The sequence below is a fragment of the Macaca nemestrina genome, chromosome 5 (genome assembly GCF_043159975.1).
Source record: "Macaca nemestrina isolate mMacNem1 chromosome 5, mMacNem.hap1, whole genome shotgun sequence".
Lineage (NCBI taxonomy): Eukaryota > Metazoa > Chordata > Mammalia > Primates > Cercopithecidae > Macaca > Macaca nemestrina.
This window is the reverse complement of record NC_092129.1, coordinates 176,064,808-176,086,016: the sequence shown is the minus strand read 5'-3', so window position 1 is coordinate 176,086,016 and position 21,209 is coordinate 176,064,808. Positions and strand designations below refer to the sequence as shown.

The 21,209-nt window shown below is 43.0% G+C and overlaps 1 long non-coding RNA gene across 4 annotated transcripts in view; it reads left to right on the top strand.

Annotated features, from left to right (window-relative positions):
• LOC105487401 (uncharacterized) overlaps window positions 1-21,209 on the top strand; it is a 56,700-nt gene that overhangs the window by 1,405 nt on the left and 34,086 nt on the right. For 2 of the 4 annotated variants that reach the window (XR_011624057.1, XR_011624054.1), the window contains exon 2: window positions 125-250. This is a non-coding gene — a long non-coding RNA (uncharacterized lncRNA). Of the gene's footprint in view, window positions 1-124; window positions 251-4,991; window positions 5,195-10,051; window positions 10,209-21,209 lie in introns of those variants that run through there. The other 2 variants (XR_011624055.1, XR_011624056.1) reach the window with 2 other exon arrangements.

Genomic DNA, 21,209 nt, shown 5'->3' with positions numbered 1-21,209 from the left:
GTGGACCTCTTTTAAGTGACTTTATAGCACAGTCATTTAATTGTATACTCTTAGTAAGATATGCTTTAAGGACAAAATTCATGACAAATTGTTTTTGGTTCTTTTTGTTTGTTGGTTTGGTTAGCATCTTGGCAGTGTCAGTGTTGGTATGGTGCTGCATATGTACTGTGGAATAAAGCAAAGACGCAATCATGTGGTGTTGCTGGGAACTTGGGTTTTTGTTGTTGCCAAAAACAGAAGCAGTTGTAAGGTATGTGACATTAAATCAAAACTTTCTGGTCCTGAATTTGAATTCTAATATCAATATGAACTTATGATGCTTTTATCTTAAGGAAAATGAAAAGTATTTCCTACCTAGTTCTGTTTACTTAAAAGGCCTAGAAACAAGGACAATTGAACGGCAATGAGCACCCCAGCACCCAGATTCTGGTTTCAAATACTATTTCCCACAAAAATAAATGAGGGCTCTTTGGAGATTGGCTGAATCCAGACCTGGGCAGGAGATCAGTCTGGACCACCTTGTTGTGGTAGAAAGGAAAGTATCTAAGAGTAATGAGGGGAGTCAAAGGGTAGGGTCAGATCACTTGAGGGTCAATAATAGTCATTACAATTTGAGGGTCAATAAGAATAATTGCAATGAATTGAAACATGTTGAATATGTTTAAATCTATGAGTTCATAATGATACTAAAAAAACAAGAACAAAATAAAAACCCTCATTGGTCATCTTTGGAGGATACTAGAGATCCAATTCATTATTTTGAAAAATTATAAAGAAAACACATAAAGAAACCAACATTTTTTTTCATGATTATTCTCAGGGAAACTAAACTCTGATGAGAAAAATGTCTTTATAGAATTCTAACTAATAAAAACAGAACAATAGAACATCATTGTTTTGCAGCTACTGATATAATAATGAATCTAGGTGACAATTATCAATAACTATTCACCTAATAAAAACAGAGACAAACAGACATAAAGTGCTTCTGAGAGAGGGGTAGATCATTGCCCAGTCTTGCCAATCGAATGTGAATTTGACCAAGCCTTTTGATCTGTCAGTCAGTTTACAAGAAATAATAGTGGGAAAGAGGATCATGTTAAATGATGTCATGGAGATGCAATGAGCAAATTCTAGATCATGAGAACTATGGGACAAATGATCCAGTTGTTTCAACAAGTAAATTGCAAAGCAAAAAGAAAAGGCAGAGAGAGGTGAACCTATAAGTTGAAAGCGTTATAAAGGAACTGTCAACCGATTGCAATGTATAAATCTTTTTTTCAAGTCTGATTCCAACTAATAAACTGTTAGTTTTCTTTTAAAGTGGATTGTCACGTCATGATTGTGGCCAATGTCTACTACATTCCATTTTATATACTATGGATATTGAATTACATGCCCAAATTCACATAACTAATAGAATCATCTGAGGATTTAAAAAAAAATTCCATGTCATACTGGAGATTCTGAGTCACTTTATCTGGGGTGGGACTGGGCGCTATTATTATTATTTTTTTAATCCCCAGCTGAGTCTAATATGTGGCTGGAGTTGAAACCCTCTATGGCTGATGGAGAATTTCAACTCTGCTTTCTAGCTTTTAAACCCACACCATTCTGACTTTCTAATGTCTCCTTTCTCTGTTATTATGGTGAGCAGGTGCAAGCTTTACTTCACTTAACATTAGACATAAGAAAGAGGAGAAAGCTTATATTTTATTAGAAATAATCAATAAATGTATTTTTAGATGGTCTGCATATTTGATCTGGAGATATCTATATCAAGACAGCCTTCCTCATAATAAAAGTAACTTGATGAATTGATTTTGTCAAATAGAACAATTCTCTAATCTGCTATTATCATAGTCAAGTTTTAAATCCACAGTACCTCAGGATATAAATTAAATGTCAAATGAAATTAATTTGGCAAGTGGAACATGAACTGGATGGCTTTTCTTTTTGGAGCATGCCTGACAGCTTTCTGTATGTCATACAGGCATCTGTTAAAATGAGCTGCATATGCCAGAAACTGTTACTGTATCAGATTGCTCTTAGCAATGCCATCATCTGCAAATTTTCAGTTTTAGAAGAGTTTAACTTTCTGTTTCAGAATATGGTAGGGTTTTAAACTTAGGTGTGAATGATATTAAATATGTGCTAAGTGAAGTGATGCAGGTGCCATACATGCATTTTGTTCTCTCTATAGATACCTCTCATATCTATGTATGTCTTGCATTTGTCACACCTGTTTATTGAGCCCTTACTATGCACCAGGCACTGTACAATGCACTGGGGACACATTGATGAACAATCGCTATCAAGCTTAGAGTATCATGAGAGGAAAGACACTAGAAAAATTTTGTGATAAGGCAACGATCAGGAAGTGGAAGGCATGATAAAGAATGCAGAGAAGGCACCCGGCCAGATGCGGTGGCTCATGCCTGTAATCCCAGTACTTTGGGAGGCCAAGGTGGGTGGATCATGAGGTCAGGAGTCCAAGACCAGCCTGGCCAAGATGGTGAAACCCCGTCTCTACTAAAAATACAAAAATTAGCCAGGTGTGGTGGTGGGCACCTGTAATCCCAGCTCCTTGGGAGGCTGAGGCAGAGAATTACTTGAACCTGGGAGGTGGTTCAACCTCACTGGGAGGTTGCAGTGAGCCAAGGTGGTGCCACTGCACTCCAGCCCAAGTGACAAAGTGAGACAATGTCTCAAAAAAAAAAAAAAAAAAAAAAAAAAGATTGCTTCCAGGAGGTCGTGGTGTTCAAGTTGAGACTTGAAGGATGAATAAGAGTTGGTCAGGTGAGAGGTGGGGTGGAAAACTGAGGGAGAGTTCTGAGCAATGGGAATTGCATGTGCAAAGGCTGCAAAGTGGAAGAGAGCATGATTCTTTGGAGTAACTGTTCAGGCTAGACAGGTAAGCAGATGCTGGATCAGAAGGATCCTTGAACGATGCCTCTAAAAATTTTTAGAGGCATCTGGGCATCCTTTGTTTTTGGTGGTTAATTTTGTGTGTCACCTTGACTGGGCTTCAGGATGCCTGGCTATCTGGTTATACATCATTTCTGGGTGTGTCTGTGAGGGTGTTTCCAGAAATGATGAGCATTTGAGTTGGTGGACTGAATGAAGAGGACCACCCTCACCAGTGTGGGTGGCCATCATCTGGTCCGTGAGGACCTGGATGAAACAAAAGAATGAAGGAAGGTGGAATTTGCTCCTGACCTGACTGCTGAGCCGGAACACTGATCTTCTCTTGCCCATAGTGCTCCTGGTTCTCAGGTCTTCAAACTCAGATGGGAATCTGCACCATCGCTCTCCAGCTCTCAGGCTTTTGAATGGTACCCCCATGGATTAGTCTGTTTTCACGCTGCTGATAAAGACATACGTGAGACTGGGCAATTTACAAGAGGAAGAGGTTTATGGGACTTACAATTCTACGTGGCTGGGGAGCCCTCACAATCATGGCGGAAAGTGAAAGGCATATCTCACGTGGTGGCAGACAAAAGAAGAGAGCTTGTGCAGGGAAACTCCTATTTTTAAAACCATCAGATCTCATGAGACTTATTCACTGTCACGAGACCAGCATGGGAAAGACACACCCCTATGATTCAATAACCTCCAACCAGGTTCCTCCCACAACACGTGGGAACTGTGAGAGTTACAATTCAAGATGAGATCTGGGTGGCGACACAGCCAAACCATATCACACCATCTTTCCTGGGTCTCTAACTTCCAGGTAGCAGATAACTGGACTTCTCAGCCTCCATAGTTGTGTGAGCCAATTCTTGTCTACAGTCATATTATTTATATACACCTACCTCTATGTATCTATATCTTTAGGTATTGCATTCGCTGTTTGTATCTCCTATTAGTTCTGTTTCTTTGGAGGACTCTAAAGCCTCCTAGGCATCTCAGACTCATGTCTGACCTGAACTATTATTTTCCCCCAAGCTGCTCCTTCTGCACTAGTCTTGATCTTGCTGACGTTCTTGAACTGACGTTCAACCAGTTGCTCACATCAGAAGTCTACATGCCATCCTTGACTCTTCTCCTCGTTCATGTCCTATATGCAGGCAACAGTGAATGGACTCAAGCCCCATGACAAAGAAATCCTCCTTATCCTGCCACCCCAGCATGGAAAGACTGGCTAGAAGTCTGTACACTGGATTTGTGTTTGGGCCCAGACTTCCTCTGATTTCTGTGGATCCCCTGATGGCTGCCTTTACAGCCACATCTCCCATCCCTACTGCTCATGCCTTAGCACACCCACCATCACGAGCCATCTGAAATTTGTCAGTGGTCTCCCACCTGCGGTCCCAATATCTATTTAGTACCCTGCCCCATCTGTCCTCCACTCTGCAGCTCAGGTGATCTTTCTTTCTTTCTTTTTTTAAAAAAACTTTTTTTTTGGAGGGGGGACAGAGTCTTGTTATGTCATCCAGGCTGGAGTGCAATGGTGTGATCTCATCTCACTGCAACCTCCACCTCCCAGGTTCAAGCAATTCTCCTACCTCAGACTTCTGAGTAGCTGGGATTATAGGCGCGCACCACCACACCCAGCTAATTTTTTGTATTTTTTAGTAGAGACAGGGTTTCACCATGTTGGCCAGGTTGGTCTCGAACTCCTGACCTCGTGATCCACCCACCTCAGCCTCCCAAAGTGCTGGGATTACAGGTGTGAGCCACCACGCCTGGCCTCAGGTGATCTTTCTTAGCTGCCAATCTATTTGGTGACTCCTTCCAGAAAACATGCCTGTGGTTCTTCACAGCACTTAGAATTTAGTCCAGACTCCTTCATCTGGGAGCTAAGGTCCTTTGTAACCTGATCTCTGTTGCCTTTTTCATGCCCACTTCTAGACACTTCCTGCGTGGCATTTTTTGCCGCCAGCCCTGGCCATCTCCTCACAGTTCCTGGGAGCCCAAACTATTCTCTTGTCTCTGGGCCTTTCTGTCTCTGGTTCACTCCAGCAGGAATGCCCCTCTTCCTCTCTTAGGGCTGAATCTGAGCACTCATAACAGCCTTGGGAATGCTCCCGACACAAGACAGACCCCAGTGTGCTGAGGCTGCCTTCTTGGTGTCTGCCTGCCCTGGCTGGCACGCTGACTGAGAACACAGACCGCATCGTGTTTGTTACTGAGTCATCGCACTGGGCACCAGCCTTGGAACAGGGTGAGCACTGGGTACATTCATTTGCTGAATAAATAAAGAATCATGCAAACATATGAAATGATGTTGAAAGCTAGGTCAGTGGGTCAAAACAACTAACATGCGAACTGTGAGGATCTTATACAGTCTCATCTTTAAGCAAACATTAAAAACCAAAAATTTAAAAACCCTTATGTGATGGGTTGACCAGTGCAAATGAAAATGACTCAAAACTACAAGTCAGGAATGGGCAACCAATGTACTGAAAGAAAAATCGTTTTCTTTCACTAGTCTCCCAAACACTCATTCATTGATCCCCCAAACCACCTTCTTTGGGCTCAGGAAGTGGCCATTTATCACATTATCACCATCATCATCACCATCGTCCTCATTCTCCTCCCTCTCGGTATCTGGCTATCAAGCATTTATTGATCATTGCTGTGTGCTGGTCTGTGTTCTAAGCACTTGAATTAACTCATGAATTATCACACCAGCCTTTGAAGCAGATACCATTGTTATCCCTATTTTATAGATGAGGTAATTGAGGCTCCAAGAAAGGTAAGAAAATGAATTTTCAGAGCATTACAGATAGAAAAGTATCTTAGAAAAGAGCAAAGTATCCCCCAGATCATGAGGCCTGCCCTGACATCCTCTCTGTCGCCTCCTAATTCTCCAACTCAGCGCCGACTCAATTTAGAACTCCAGGCTCTACTCAGGGGATGCCAGTTCATCAAGGCTTGGGTGGATCTTGGCTTGAGAGCCATGCTGGGGACCTGCTGCACAGTGTCACTGAGATTGTTGCAGAGGAGGTGTGAGAGGGGAGCTGTCAGCACAGCTCCAACCACAGCCCTGGGGACAATGACGGCAGAGAGTCACAGGATTTCTAGCAGCAGAACATCTTTCCCACACTCTCTGGAGGAAGGCTCAAGGGTGGAGCATGTCCTTGGTGCCACCCTTCAGGTGAAGAGTCAGCCTGGGGCCAGCATGCTGGTGACAGGCCAATTCTTTCTGATCAAGAGCAGCACAGGCCATTGGAGGGACATGTGTCCTGAGAACTACTTCCTTTCAGACTGTGCCCAGGGTCACCTTCTCTCTGAAGACTTTCCTAATCCCTTCCTACCCTCACCCCCAACCCAGGCAGCACTGGTCATCTGTGCTGCGGTTCTGCTGAAACCCTGCATTTGCTCCCTCCAGAGAAATTTGCCATACTTCATCGCACCTATTTATTCACATTTGGACTCTTCCAAATAGACTCTAAGTCACTTGAGATGAAACTGACAGAGTAGGCATTCAATAATATTTCTAGAATGAGTAAATGAAGGTTAAATGAATAGTAATCATTGGGGTGAAATATTAGAGGGGCAGAGGAGTGTTGAAAGAGAATGGGGCTGGGTGTGGTGGCTCACGCCTGTAATCCTAGCACTTTGGGAGCCTGAGGCAAGTGGATCACTTGAGGTCAGGAGTTTGAGGTCAGCCTGGCCAACAGAGTGAAACCTTGTCTCCACTAAAAATACAAAAATTAGCTGGGTGTGGTGGCGCACACCTGTAATCCCAGCTACTTGGGAGACTGAGGCACGAGAATCACTTGAACCCGTGAGGCAGAGGTTGCAGTGAGCTGAGATCATGCCACTGCACTCCAGCCTGGATGACAGAGTGATACCCTGTCTCAAAAAAAAAAAAAAAAAAAAGAAAAGAAAAAAGAAAAAAAAGAAGATGGACTTTAGAGTGGTGCAAAGGCAGCTGGGCATGGTATCATGCACCTGTGGTCCCAGCTACTTGGGAGGCTCAGGCAGGAGCCCAGGAGATTAAGGCTGCAGTGAGCTATGGTTGTATTGTGAATAGCCACTGCACTCTAGCCTGGCCAACAGAGCAAGACTTTGTCCTAAAAAACAAAAACAACAACAAAAAACCAAAGAAACACAAAAAGAATAGAAAGGAAGAAAAAAAAAAGAAAAAGAAACAAAGCAATATACAGGCTCAAGGACTAGCCATCCACACGCTGATGTTGAAGGGCTCCACGTGTTCCCATCTGTGACAGGGACTGTTGGTTTCCTACCCCAAAGCTATTTTCCTCTCCTTTTTACCATATAATGGAGCACAGCTTGCATAATACTGCCAGGAAGTACAGGGGCAAAGCTTATAAAACAAAGGTTGATAACTTTGGTCCCAAGTCGGTAACTTATTCTTTCATGGCATTTCTCTGCTAATAATTTTTCAAGTGGCTTTTAAAGGGTTACCTTAGAATCTTTTGTAAACTTTGGTTCATTTTAGACTTTTTCTTTCTCCATAACATTCATGTGTGTATTAGTTACAGTTGTCTTGATAACAAGTACTTCCACTGTCTCAGGGGCTTAGCACATAGAACACTCACGCCACAGTTCAATGTGGGTCTCTGATTGCCAGTCATTTAGGAACTCAAACTTACAGTCTAGTGATCCCATCATCCTCTAAGGCCTCAAAGTCCCTTTCTGGGCCCTAAGCTCTTGTCATTTGAACTATAGATGAGGCAAGAGGGAGACCACTGAGGACTAACTAAGTATTATGGGCTAGGTCTGAAAATGTTGCACATCACTTCTGTCCACGTCTCGTTGGCTGAAACTCAGTCAGGAAGACACACCTGGCTAAAGGGAGGCTGAGTGAAGTGATCTGATCTGTGTGTCTGCTGGTTATTCTGCACCTGCCACACAGTTTTATTCTCCATTCTCCTTTGCCCTGCTCTTTGACACAGAAGACTGACACTGTGGATGAAATTACCCAGAGTCTCCTACCTTCTGGCTTCCAGATAGGTTCAGTGTGGGAGGCACAGTTAAGAGATTGGAGAGCACAAGTTTGGAGTATTTATGACTTTCTCCCTTCCTGCATTTGGCTGTGCAGTAGAGTCTGACTGTGTTTGTAATGTTTGACTGTTCACAGCATTTAGGCCTCCACCCACCCTTGCCCTGCCCACCATCATGCATCTGGGACTTCATGTAAGGAACTCCCCATCCCCAAGCTCCTGAGCTCTTGATGCAGTGGTGTGTTTGAACCCCTCAGCTTCATCCAGCTTGCACCTGCCCTTCCCCAGAAGTCCTCTGTATGTTAGTAATAGACTTTCTTTGTTACTCTCTTGGTGCATGAAGGAGGGTCATTAGTCTCCACATCTGATCTATTGATTGGGAAGAAGTCCGTTCTCTGTTGGTGGAATGACCAGAAAACAGGCTGTGTTATCTGAGAGCAGTTGGTAACCTAGAAGTGGTCATGGCTTTCTATTCTTGCTAGTCCATGGGCACCTCAGCTTCCCAGAATGATTTTCTTAATGCTTTCCATGCTTCTGTATCTAGTACTTTCTTTAGAGTGTCTTGGAGCATCAGAGTCAGATTCTGTTTCCTGCAGGAAACCTGATGGTATGGGAAGAAGAGGGAACTGGTTTGGTGAGCATTTAGTCAGTTGCTGCCACATTATGGTCAGTGCCAATTTTTAAGTTTTATCCTTGGTTTGCAGTGAATGTGGATATATATGGTCAACATCATTTGTCTAATATAAATGTACTTATATATATATAAAATACATGTACTGATGAAAGTAGATGGACTTTTATGAGGAAATTTAGTAGATGAGGGTCTTTTTCATATTGAAAAGTTTTACTTTCAGATGCTTTTTGACATTAAAATGGCATTTGAACATTGGGATGAAGACTACTCATCTGAAATTGGGCTTTGGCTAACTGGGGACAAATATGCTTTGTATAAATTTTCACTGTAGGGTCCAAAGTAATTCTTTTCTTTTTTTTTCTGAGACAGGGTCTTGCTCTGTTGCCCAGGCTGGAATGCAGTGTCGCAATCTTGGCTCACTGCAGCCTCCACCTCCTGGGTTCAATCAATTCTTCCACCTCAGCCTCCCGAGTAGGTGGAATTACAGGGCCATGCCACCACACCAGGCTAATTTTTTCATTTTTAGTAGAGACGAGGTTTCACCATGTTGGCCAGGCTGGTCTCAAACTCCTGACTTCAGGTGATCCACCCCACCACTCCTAACCTCAGCCTCCCAAAGTGTGGGATTACAGGCGTGAGCCACAGCTCTCAGCCAGCCCCAAGTAATTCTTAGCAAAAGAGTACTGCTGTAAAAATAAGTCTGCAAAGTAGATGCATTTCCCTCTCCAATTCGTCCTGCTGAGATGCACATAGATGTGTGTGTCTCAGAATCAGCTGTTGCTGGGAATAGATTCCTTGTCATTAAGGAGGAAGATGCCAAGGGAGTCAGGAAGAGAGGTATGTGTTCCCACAGTGCTGCGTGGAATTCCACAGATGACCCAGCTGCTCGTGTCTTGCTGTCAGTTTCTGTAGTTAAATCAGGCAATTGTAACTTGTGTTTCTCTACTTTGTTTGATTTCATATCACGCATCCTGCAAATTGGCGGGCATTTTTCAAATTCCCTTAAAGTTTGTGAACAAGAATCTCCAAGGAGCACTTGCCATCCCTGTGCCTGATTTGTGTGTGCTCACTAGCTTGCAGCTTTTTCCAGGCTCTCTGGTGTTAAATTAATAACAAATGATGTAGAGCTGACAGGCAGGTGAAACTGGAGAGAACCGTGATATTAAAAAAAAAAATCTCAATCTATTATGTAGCACAATGTGCAACACTTTGTCAGATTTTGCCTGTAGGTATCTTAATTTTACTTAAATATTTTGCTCATATCTTTTTAACCCAGAGGATGGGAACATAGCCCTTAGCATCTCTCAAGCAGACTGTGTAGCATATGTTAGTGTGATACAGAATACCAAACTCTGCCAGTTATTTGGCATTCTTTGAAAAGGCACTAGATAAAATAAAAATAAGATAAAAATACTTGCATGGTGGAGGAATTGTCTGATTCTCACTCGAAGTTATAAGGGGCATATTTTGGATCAATATAAACATTATTTTCTCACAGGCAGAGCCATCCAACTATGACTGCCTCAAAGTTAGTGTACTGTTTGTCATTGGAAGTATTCAAGCAATTGGAGATCATCTGCCAAGATTCTTTGGAAATGATTCGTTGCAAGTATGCAGAATATTGGAAGAATACTTTGCAGTTTTTAAACTACATATATTAATCTGTTTTACATATTAAATATAAACATAATCTTTTAAAAATACTATGGAAAATTAATATACACACAAGTAGGGATAACAATATAATGAACCCTTATTACTGATCACCCAATTTCAGCAATGAGAACATTTCTTTTAAAGAACAGTGCCACTGCTAAAAACAAATTTAGAAGCTTCTGGATTGGATGATGCCTGAAGTCCCCCAAATTCTATTTTAGAGGCAATGTAAGGGTCAGCTTTTCCGTCTTGCAGGCCATTTTCTTAGTGTAAATTGAAAGATATTTTGATTGTTCCTCCTGTCCCCCAGAGCTGTCCTCTCGGTCACTGGTCTTCTTAGTCTCCACTCCTAGCTTTGCCGGGGACAACTACTTGTTTCTCTGCTGGCTCATGTCTAAAAGTTCTAGATATAACTCCTGGATAAATATTGCTCCTTCTCTATGGTGACCATGGAGGGTGAAGATGGAGCAGGCTTCACGCCCCTTTTCTGCTCTTTTCCTTTGTTTCCTTCCACACCACCAGGCTTTACTTTTTTTTCTATTTGCAAATCATTTATCTGCAAAGGGTCTAGAATACAGAATCCAGAACTCTTACAACTCAATAATAATAAGACAATAACCCAACATAAAAGTGGGCAAAGGATTTGAACAGACATCACTCCAAAGAAGATATACAAAGCTGGACACGGTGGCTCACACCTGTAATCTCAGCACTTTGGGAGGTTGAGGTGGGCAGATCACTTGAGGCCAGGAGTTCGAGACCAGCCTGGCCACCATGGTCAAACCCCATCACTACTACACATACGAAAAAAAAAAAAAATTAACTGGGCTTGGTGACACACCTGTAATTCCAGCTACTCAGGAGGCTGAGGCACAACAATGCTTCAACCCAGGAGGCAGGGGTTGCACTGAGCCCACATCGCACCACTGCACTCCAGTCTGGGTGACAGAGTGAGACTCTGTCTCACAAAAAAAAAAAAAAAAAGATATATGAATGGCCAAGAAGCACGTGAAAATATGCTCCACATCACTAGTTGCTTGGGAAATATGAAAATCACAGGTGTACTTCACAGTAACTAGGATGGCTTTGATTGTTTTAGAAAGGCAGAATAAGTATTGTTGAGGATATGGAGAGATTGGAACACTGTTGATGGGAATGTGAAATGGGGCAGCTTCAGTGGAAAACTGCTTGGCATCTCTTCAAAAAGTAAAACATAAGACCATAAGCCCCAGCAGTTCTACTCCTGCACGTATACCCAAGAAAAACAGAAGACGTATGTCCACACAAAAACATGTACATGAATGTTAATAGCAGTATTATTCACAGTAGCCAAAAAGTGAACACCACTCAATGTCTATCATCTGATAATGAATAAACATAGTATGTCCATACAATTAAAAAAAAAAACCCACCAAGCTTTACTGAAGGGTTGAGGCAACTGCAGGAAATGACAGCAAAAGGAAAAAGCCTAAAATTTCCTTCCAGATTTGACTGTCCCTTTCACTCAAGAACTGGCCCCATCCAGAAGTTATACCTGTCCCTAGGGGTCCCCACATGGACATTCACAGACCCCAATTTCATTTCTTCTGTCCACAGATTGGCACAATTTCATAAAGGTGCTTCTTTTTGCTAAGCTTCCATGATGTGGCTGTCCATTGGTCTTTCAGAAAACCACCTCTTAAGCACCCTAAGACTGATCTCTCTCTTCCAGTCAGTTCATTTCCCCAAGGCTGGTCTGACTTATTCAGTTTAGGATACCACTCCGGAAGAAGGTCTCCAGGATGGCAGTCGATTTTGGCCTTGTCTTGCCAATGACATGGAGTAGTTCAAGGAGATACGAATGTTCCAAGCCCACCCTCACCAGCGGGGCCACTATCTCCCTTTATTCCCCATTTTATTCAATGAATAACTGTTAAAACAAATGTAATTACTCATTTCCTAAGGATAAACAAATGTAATTACCCATTTCCTAAGGAGCGTTTAAGCTGTACACTTGAAACTGAAGGTCACAAACTCTGTAGCCGGGAAATTGGACCTAGTACGTGGATATGTTTTGTTTATCCAGTATGATGGTGGCTTATATAGTTAAAAGAAATTGGAATAGCTGGCAACCATTAAAGTTGAGAGATTTTACATAAAAATCCAGATTTCTGGCTTTGCTTGAGGAATAGGAAAACCTGGTAACTGAGCGTTCATTCCTGCTTTAGAACCAAGCGTCTGGAGGTGAGCGGGTTCTGCTTCTTCTGGAAGAAGGGTGATCTCTCTTTGGTTCGACTCAGACCTCATTTTCTCCTTAGTATTCCCCAGAAATAAGGCAGTGAATTAGTTACTTTTTATCATCTTGCACAGGCCCATTTCTCTTTCTTACCTGGCCCCTTAGGCATTTGAATTTGTGAGCCTTGATTTAAAGCCGTAAAGAAGAGCAATATTTTCCTGACTGCTCTGTTAGCACCCCAATGTTATTGTCTGCTTCTTATGCTAAGAAGTGTAGGTCCTTTTTAAAAAACATCCTCCCCATGCATTCAAATTTGTCTTCCCCAGTTCTGCAGCTATTTTTTTTTTTTGAAAGGCTCATTACTGAGCAGACATCTCTTTACAACCCACCTCTGTAAATCCCTAAATGAATAACGAACTTTGAAATGACTTCATGAGGTTCTCAGCTAAAGTAAACTATCAACTGTACAATCTGGGGAGAAGAGACTAAGGGGAAAGGAGTGACTTTATTTTTTAGTAATACATGACTCAAAACCTCTACTATTCATGATATCACCCCTACCCATGCATGGCTTGCTTCTGGGGTCTCTGAAATAGAATGAATTAATATTTCCATTTAGTTTTATTCTTGAAAGGGTGAGTTTCTCCACACGCAGCATGACTTTGTCTTCTGGATAGAGGCAGTAAATAAGCAAACAGTAAATAATTTAAAAGATTCAGTAGTGATAAGTGCTGTTGAGAAAATAAAAGAGATTTATGTTAGGAGGTGGGTTCAGGAAAGGTCTCTCTAAAAGGGTGGCACTTGAAGTGAGATCTAAATGACATGAAAGAAGGTTTCTGTGGTATAGCAAGTACAAGATTCTGAAGCACAACAGATGTTGATTGAAAAGGGGTTGAAGAGAACTTGGTGAATAGAGAGGAGGAGAGATAGGGGATGAGGTCAGAGTGATGCATAAGGACCAGGACATCGGGGGCCATGATGGGGTCTTTAGGTTTTATTTCAAATACACTGGGGAGCCTTCAGAAGCTTTAAGCAGGGGCATGATGTAATTTGCTGTACACTTTTAAATTTCATACTGGTAGTCATGTGAAGAAAGGATGGTGGGGCAGAATGAATGGCTGCAGGGAAATGAACTTGCAAGCCATCTACGGGGTTCAGGTGTGGGATTACACAGCTTGGTCTATTACTTAGGATTAGGATTGTGATACTAATGGCTGATTATGTCATAAACTCAACTACATTGGCTTCATCAAAGGGGTTTCTCACATAATAAGAAGTCTCTTGATGGCAGTCCATGGCAGTCCATGGTTGCTTTTTTTTGCCTTTAGAGTCCAGGCTCTTTCTGTTTTCAGCCTCTGTCATTCCAACATGTTGCTCTTGTTCTCATGGTTGACAGATGGCTGCTGTACCTCCATTGCATGTGCCTTTTTAGGCCAGGAGGCCAAAAGGGAAAAGGCACTTCCCTTTTATCAGGAAAATATTGTACTGGCTATGGTTATCTGCAGAAAACTGAATTTACTCTAGCAATACTACTGCAATCCTACTTGGCCCCTGTAATGTTCAAGACCAGATGCTAAAGCTTCATCACCACTGCTCCTGGAAGATCCAGATCAGACTGAGTTCCCAGCACAGCTACCTCCCCTATTCTCTTCTTCTTCCCTAGTAATGGAAACCCTGATTCATACATGGACTCATGACTGTGCACAAGAAAGACTACATTTCCCAACTCCATGCATCTAGGTGAGGCGTATGGCTCGGTTCTGGTTAGTGGGATTTAGGCCAAAGTGTCATGTGAATGAGCCCTCCCTTGTCTGACCTTCTTCCTTTTGCTGACTGGAAAGCAGATGTGATGGCTTGAGCCACAACAGCCATCTTGGATGATGAGGAGGAAGCCGTACATGAATGTGGCAGAAAAACAAGAGAAGAAGCCTGGCTCGCTCATGACTATGGCGTTGCCACATCTGGCTTTCTTCAAGAAGTGTCTAAATGGCTTTCTTTTTAGTCTTCAGTGAGAATCCGAAAATCTCTATTGTTAGGAAAAGCCCCATCTAGAAGAAGGGCAGAAAGCAACTGAAACCTAGCTCCCCTCCTCACCCCATCCCTGTTCCCCAGAGACTAAAGGTTGGATGGGCCTGGGTGATATGATGAAATATGCCAATCTTGATCACGTGCCAGATGCCTCCATGTCAATCTTCTGGCTCCCCTGGGTCACATTGGAACAAGGATTGTCCTGGGCCACACGTAAAGTACACTAACACTAACAATAGCTGATGAGCTAAAAAAAGGAATTCCAAAAAAAATCTCATAAGTTTTAAGAAAGTTTATGAATTTGTGTTGAGCCACATTTAATGCTGTCCCAATGCATCCTGAGGGCCATCGGTTGGACAAGCTTTTTCTATGTAATCAAGAAATAAAATTTGTTTTGCTTATGCCATTTAGTTTTGTGGGTTTTTTTTTTTTTTCCTGCCACATATATAGCTAAACCTAGTCCTAATTATGTCAAAGGTTTTATTTGAATGTCTTTTGTCTACCTGGCAATATCTTATTTATTCTTCAACACTCAACTCAGTATAAACTCTCTAACTACTTTTTTGTCTTCTCCACAATAGAACTATTCACTCTCCTATTTCTTGTTTAAAGTATTGTTTGCAGCCATCTTTTCCAGCACATATATATCTATATATTTTATTTTAGGATGGAGTCTTACTCTGTTGTCTAGGCTGGAGTGCAATGGCACGATCTTGGCTCACTGCAACCTCTGCCTCCTGGGTTCAAGTGATTCTCCTGCCTCAGCCTCCTGAATAGCTGGGATTACAGGTGTGCACTACCATGCCCGGTTATTTTTTGTGTCTTTTAAGTAGAGACGGGGTTTCACCATGTTGGCCAGGCTGGTCTTGAACTCCTGAACTCAGGTGATCCACCTGCCACAGCCTCCCAAAGTGATGGGATTACAGGCATGAGCCACCATGCCCAGCCTCCAGCACATCTTATATTATGTTATATTAATGGCTTATATCATGTCACCTTTGCCTGTCAGTGAACTACATGAGGATAGAGACTGTTATTTATCTGTGTATATCTGGTCTTATAACAGTGCCAGATAAATAGTAGATATACAAAGCTAACTTGAACGTTTACTTTTTTTTTTTTTTTTTTTTTTTGAGACAGGGTCTTGCTCTGCTCCTCACGCTACAGTGCAATGGCACCATGATGGCTCCCTGCAGCCTTGACCTTCTGGCCTCAAGTAATCCTCCCACCTGGCCTCCCAAGTAGCTTGGACTACAGGTGCATGCCACCGTGTCTGACTAATTTTTATGTGTAGATATGAGCTCTCGCTATGTTGCCCAGGGTGGTCTTGAACCCCTGGGCTCAAGTGATCCTCCTGCCTTGGCCTGCCGAAGTGCTGGGATTATAGGTGTGAGCCACACTGTGCTAGGCCTGAACTTCTAATGTTTGATTTTTGTCTTTTTCACGTTTCAATCATGGTTGTAGGGTTTTGATTTTTTCTTTCTTCTGGTGGGGATTACTGGGGGAATCTGAAAGCTTTATGCATGAGAAAAAAAGTTGCCGTTTTATACAGATTGATGACATTTTGCAAAATTTATTTGTAAAATTACCCAGAAGTGGAAGTCTTACAGTGTCATTTCTGTCACACACTGTTCACCGGGGCTGTTCAAATATAAAAAGAAAGGAAATAGATTCTACCTCTTGAAAGAGTGGTGGCAGCCAGGTGCGGTGACTCACGCCTGTAATCCCAACATTTTGGGAGGCCGAGGTGGGTGAATCACTTGAGGTGAGGAGTTCGAGACCAGCCTGACTAACATGGTGAAGCCCTGTCTCTACTAAAAATACAAAATTAGCTGGGCATGGTGGCCGGCGCCTGTAATCCCAGCTACTCTCAACCAGGAGAGTTGCTTGAACCCAGAAGGCAGAGGTTGCACTGAGCTGAGATCGTACCATTGCACTCCAGCCTGGGCGACAAGAGTGAAACTCCATCTCAAAAAAAGAAAAGAAAAAAAAAAGAAAGAAAGAAAAAAGAAAGAGTGGTGGCAAGATTCTGGAAGGACACAAAGGGGCTAAAACTATTGTTGCAGCCAGTTTTGAAAAATACAGTCCGCTACCATCTATCTTCTGGCCACAGTAATGCATATCCCTCACACATTCAAAATACATTTGCCCTAAAGCTTCATCCCATTTGGACTTCAGGCTGTGTCTCAAGGTCTAGACTCCCAACACTTAAATCAGGTCCAAGTGAGGATGAGGTTCTTCAAATATTGTTCCTCTCAAGCAGCTCCTTGAGAACTGTTCCTTTTGATCGGAAGACCTGTAACTAGAGGGACACATTATCTGGGTCTCACTTTCTCAACATGCAGTGGTGGGATAGGTTTGCAATGGCCACTAGAGATACTCCTGTTCAAAAAGAGTGAAGGGACTCCCTTTAAAAGAAGTGTCTGAGTTTAGAGGGTTTATGTTTAATCCAACCTTAGCCATCTTATCTTGTTTTCTTCAGGAAACGTTTCTAACTTGCTTTTTTTTCTAGCCCTCAGTTGGAATCCTAAAATCTCCATTTCCAGGGAAACTCTTGTCTAGAGCAACAGCAGAAAGTAACTAAAATTGGGCTCCTCCCGTTGCCCCATCCCACCTCCCCAAAGACTAAAGGCTGGGTCAGGTTGGATGAAAACCAAGGGAGTGGAGGGTAGATAATTTTTGAATTAGATTTCTTTGAGGGCAGGAAATGTCCTTGTAATGCGCTGGTGAAAGAGAGAACTGGCTGGGCACAGTGGTTCATGGCTGTAATCCCAGCACTTTGGGAGGTTGAGGCGGGCGGATCACCTGAGGTCAGGAGTTCAAAACCAGCGTAGCCAACATGGCCAACATGGTTTCTACTGAAAATACAAAAATTAGCCGGGTGTGGTGGCACATGCCTATGGTCCCAACTACTCGGGAGACTCAGATAGGAGAATCGCTATAACCTGGGAGGTGGCAGTTGCAGTGAGCCAAGATCACACCATTGCACACCAGCCTGGGCAACAGAGCAAGACTCCATCTCAAGAAAAAAAAAAAAAAAAAAGAGAGAGAGAGAGAGAGAGAGAACTAAAGTGAACGTCAGTCATTATGTGGCTTTAAGCTTCCTCACCAGGGAGGTAAGGTCCTAACCACATTCTTTCCAAAGCAGCTGTCTGATTTGAAGACACTATAATATCTGTGGGCTGAAACTCACCTTTCACCTGGATGCAGAGATGTGAGGGAGGTGTTACCTTATCTCGGTGTTAGACTCAAGGAAAGTACTTCTCTGGCAGGGGAGTGGGCAGGTGTGAGGTTCTGCAGTATGGTGAGGAGACTTCATCCAGTCGGACAGATAGTGGATCTGGATCACTTGGAAAGGATGATGAGGCTTCCTTGGGCTTACTAGCGAGACAAAAATGATGGCTGCCATGTGAAAGGATGTCTTTGTGACAAAGACGTGTTGACAGCACACGATGAGGGAGACATGTTCATTATCTTGATTGTGGTGATGATTTCACAGTTGCCACTTACCAAATTGTCCAATTTAAGTACTGTAGTTTTTCTATGTCAGTTACATCAACAGAACTGTTTTATAAAATGTAAAAAAAAAAAAAAAAGAAAAGAAAAAGAAAAAAAGGGTAAGGGCACACAGCAGTTATAGGCACACAATTCTGAAATCCAGCATGTGCTGCCAGCTCTGTGATTAGGGCTCAATCCTAATGTCTAGGTCGAACACTAGGCCTTAGGATTCAATGTGGCTCTTGGCTCCATCTTCTGAAATCCTCTTTTTTTTTTTTTCATAAAATGTGGCCCCTGTGCACACTTGAGTAATTTTCTCTCTCTGTTTCTTACTCACAGAAATTTGAGGTTTTAAAAGCTTCATTTTATTTTTTTACTATCTATCCCTTTTACTTCAAGTAATGGTATTCCTTTGAAAGTGTTGTATTTTATTGTGTGAATCAATTTGTAATTCATTCCGTTAGAAAAGCCACAAATCTCTTCCCAAATATCTCTAGCATAGACTCCCTGTAAGGCATCTGAGGGACAATGACATGAAGACTCATCTTACAGGGACTTTTTTTTTCTGTTTGGAAGGGCAATGCCTTCCGAGACCATAACACATGGTTTTACAGTTACATCCTTGGCTTCATCTTTAGTTCATGCTTCCCTGATAGTGCCCTGGAGGGCTTTTTTTTTTTTTTTTTTTTTTTTTTTTTTTTTGCATAGGGGAGGGTTGGGTCTGGAAGGTATTTCTTACTTTTTGTATTTTTTGTATTGTTCGTTATCTGGAAAGCCAAGGAAGGAAAACAGTTTTATTTTTAAACCTAGCAAGACCTAGCTGCTTTATATTAACAATTCTTTCTTTACTTTATTTAGTTCAGTTTGTTTCTCTACTTACATTTTACGGTAAGTGGCAAATAGAGCCAGGCATCACCTTCACCACTTTCCTTAGAAATCTCCTCAGCTAATGTATTAGTTCATTCTTACATTGCTATAAAGAACTACCTGAGACTAGACCATTTATGAAGAAAAAGAGGTTTAATTGACTCCTGGTTCTGCAGGCTGTACAGGAAGCATGGCTGAAGAGGCCTCATGAAACTTATAATCATGGTGGAAGGGGAAGGAGAAGGGGAAGCAGGCATGTCCTACCTGGCTGGACCAGGAGGAAGAAAGAGAGAAGGGGGAAGGGCTACACACTTTTAAACAACTAGATCTAGTGAGAATTTATTCACTCTCATGAGAACAGCAAGGGGGAAGTCTACCCTGGTGATCTAATTACCTCCCACCAGGCCCCACCTCCAGCACTGGGGATTACAATTTAACATGAGATTTGGGTGGGGACACAACTCCAAACCATATCAGTTAGATTGTCCCTTTCAGAATAACGTTTTCTTTTCTTCATATTTTTGAGACAGAGTCTTTCTCTGTTGCCTAGACTGGATTGCAGTGGCATCAACTCAGCTCACTGCAACCTCCACTTCCCAGGCTCAAGCGATTCTCTCACCTCAGCCTCCTTAGTAGCTGGGACTACAGGGGTGTGCAACAACACCTGGCTAATTTTTTTTTTTTTTTGAGATGGAGTCTCACTCTATTCCCCAGGCTGGAGTACAGTGGTGCGATCTTGGCTCACTGCAAGCTCCACCTCCCGGGCTCATGCCAATCTCCTGCCTCAGCCTCCCGAGTAGCTGGGACTACAGGTGCCCGCCACCACGCCCGGCTAATTTTTTTGTATTTTTAGTAGAGACAGGTTTCACCGTGTTAGCCAGGATGGTCTCGATCTCCTGACCTCATGATTCGCCCGTCTCAGTCTCCGGAAGTGCTGGGATTACAGGCATGAGCCACGGCGCCCAGCCTAATTTTTGTATTTTTTATAGAGATTAGGTCTCTCACCGTATTGTCCAAGCTGGTTTTGAACTCTTGGGCTTAAGTGAGCCTCTCACTTCAGCCTCCCAAAGTGCTAGGATTACAAGCATGAGTCACAGTGCTTGGCACTCAGTGACATTTTCTATTTCCATGTTCTCATAGTGCTGGAGTTTAGATATTTGTCTCCTCTGAATCGCATGTTGAAATTTGATCCCCAAGGTTGGGGGTGGGGCCTCAACAGAGGTGACTGGGTCATGGGGCAGATCCCTCATGAATAGATGAATGCCCTCCCTTGGAGGTGAGTTCGTTCTCACTCTGTCAGCTACTGAGAGAACTGGTTGTTAAAAAAAGGCTGGGACCTCCCTCTTTCTCTCTCGCTCATTCTCTCGCCGTGTGACCGCTGCCTACACTGACTTTCCTTCACCTTCTGCCACGAGTGGAAGCAGCCTGAGCCCCTCACCAGAGGCAGGTGCTGGCATCATACTTCTTGTATAGCTTGCAGCATTGTGAGCCAAATACAACATCTTTCTTTCCTTCCTTCCTTCCTTCCTTCCTTCCCTCCCTCCCTCCCTCCCTCCCTCCCTCCCTCCTTCCCTCCTTCCCTCCTTCCCTCCTTCCCTCCTTCCCTCCTTCCCTCCTTCCCTCCCTCCCTCCCTCCCTCCCTCCTTCCTTCCTTCCTTCCTTCCTTCCTTCCTTCCTTCCTTCCTTCCTTCCTTCCTTCCTTCCTTCCTTCCTTCCTTCCTTTCTTCCTGCTTGCTTGTCTCCGTCATCCAGGCTGGAGCGCAGTGGCACAATCTCAACACACTGCAGCCTGTGCCTCCCAGGTTCAAGAGAATCTCCTGCCTCAACCTAACAAGTAGCTGGGATTACAGGCATACGCCATCATGCCCAGCTAATTTTTTTTTTTTTTTTTTTTTTGTATTTTTAGTAGAGACGGGTTTCACCATGTTGGCCAGGCTGGTCTCAAATTCCTGGCCTCAAGTGATCCACCCACTTTGGCCTCCCAAAGTGCTGAGATTACAGGCGTGAGCCAATGTGTCTGGCCGAAACATTTTTCTTTGTAAATGACCAACTCTCAGGCATTCCTTTACAGCAGCACAAAATGGACTAAGACACATAGGCAACATTGTTACTAGATTTTTTGCTACTCAATAACAAGGATCCCCTTTCCTTCCTCTAGCTTCTGGTAACATTTTCTTAACTTTTTTTATGAGCCCTCTATGACTACCTCTTAGGGGCCATGATCAATTCTGTTAATGGTCTCTTCGGGGTCCTTAGGACTTCTACTGACGACTAGTTCATGAAGCCACTAGCATATATTCTACAGCCTTACTAGAGCAGCAGCCCACTTCCAGGTACCAAAATCTGTTGTTTTTTCTTTTGAGACGGAGTTTTGCTCTTGTCCAGGCTGGAG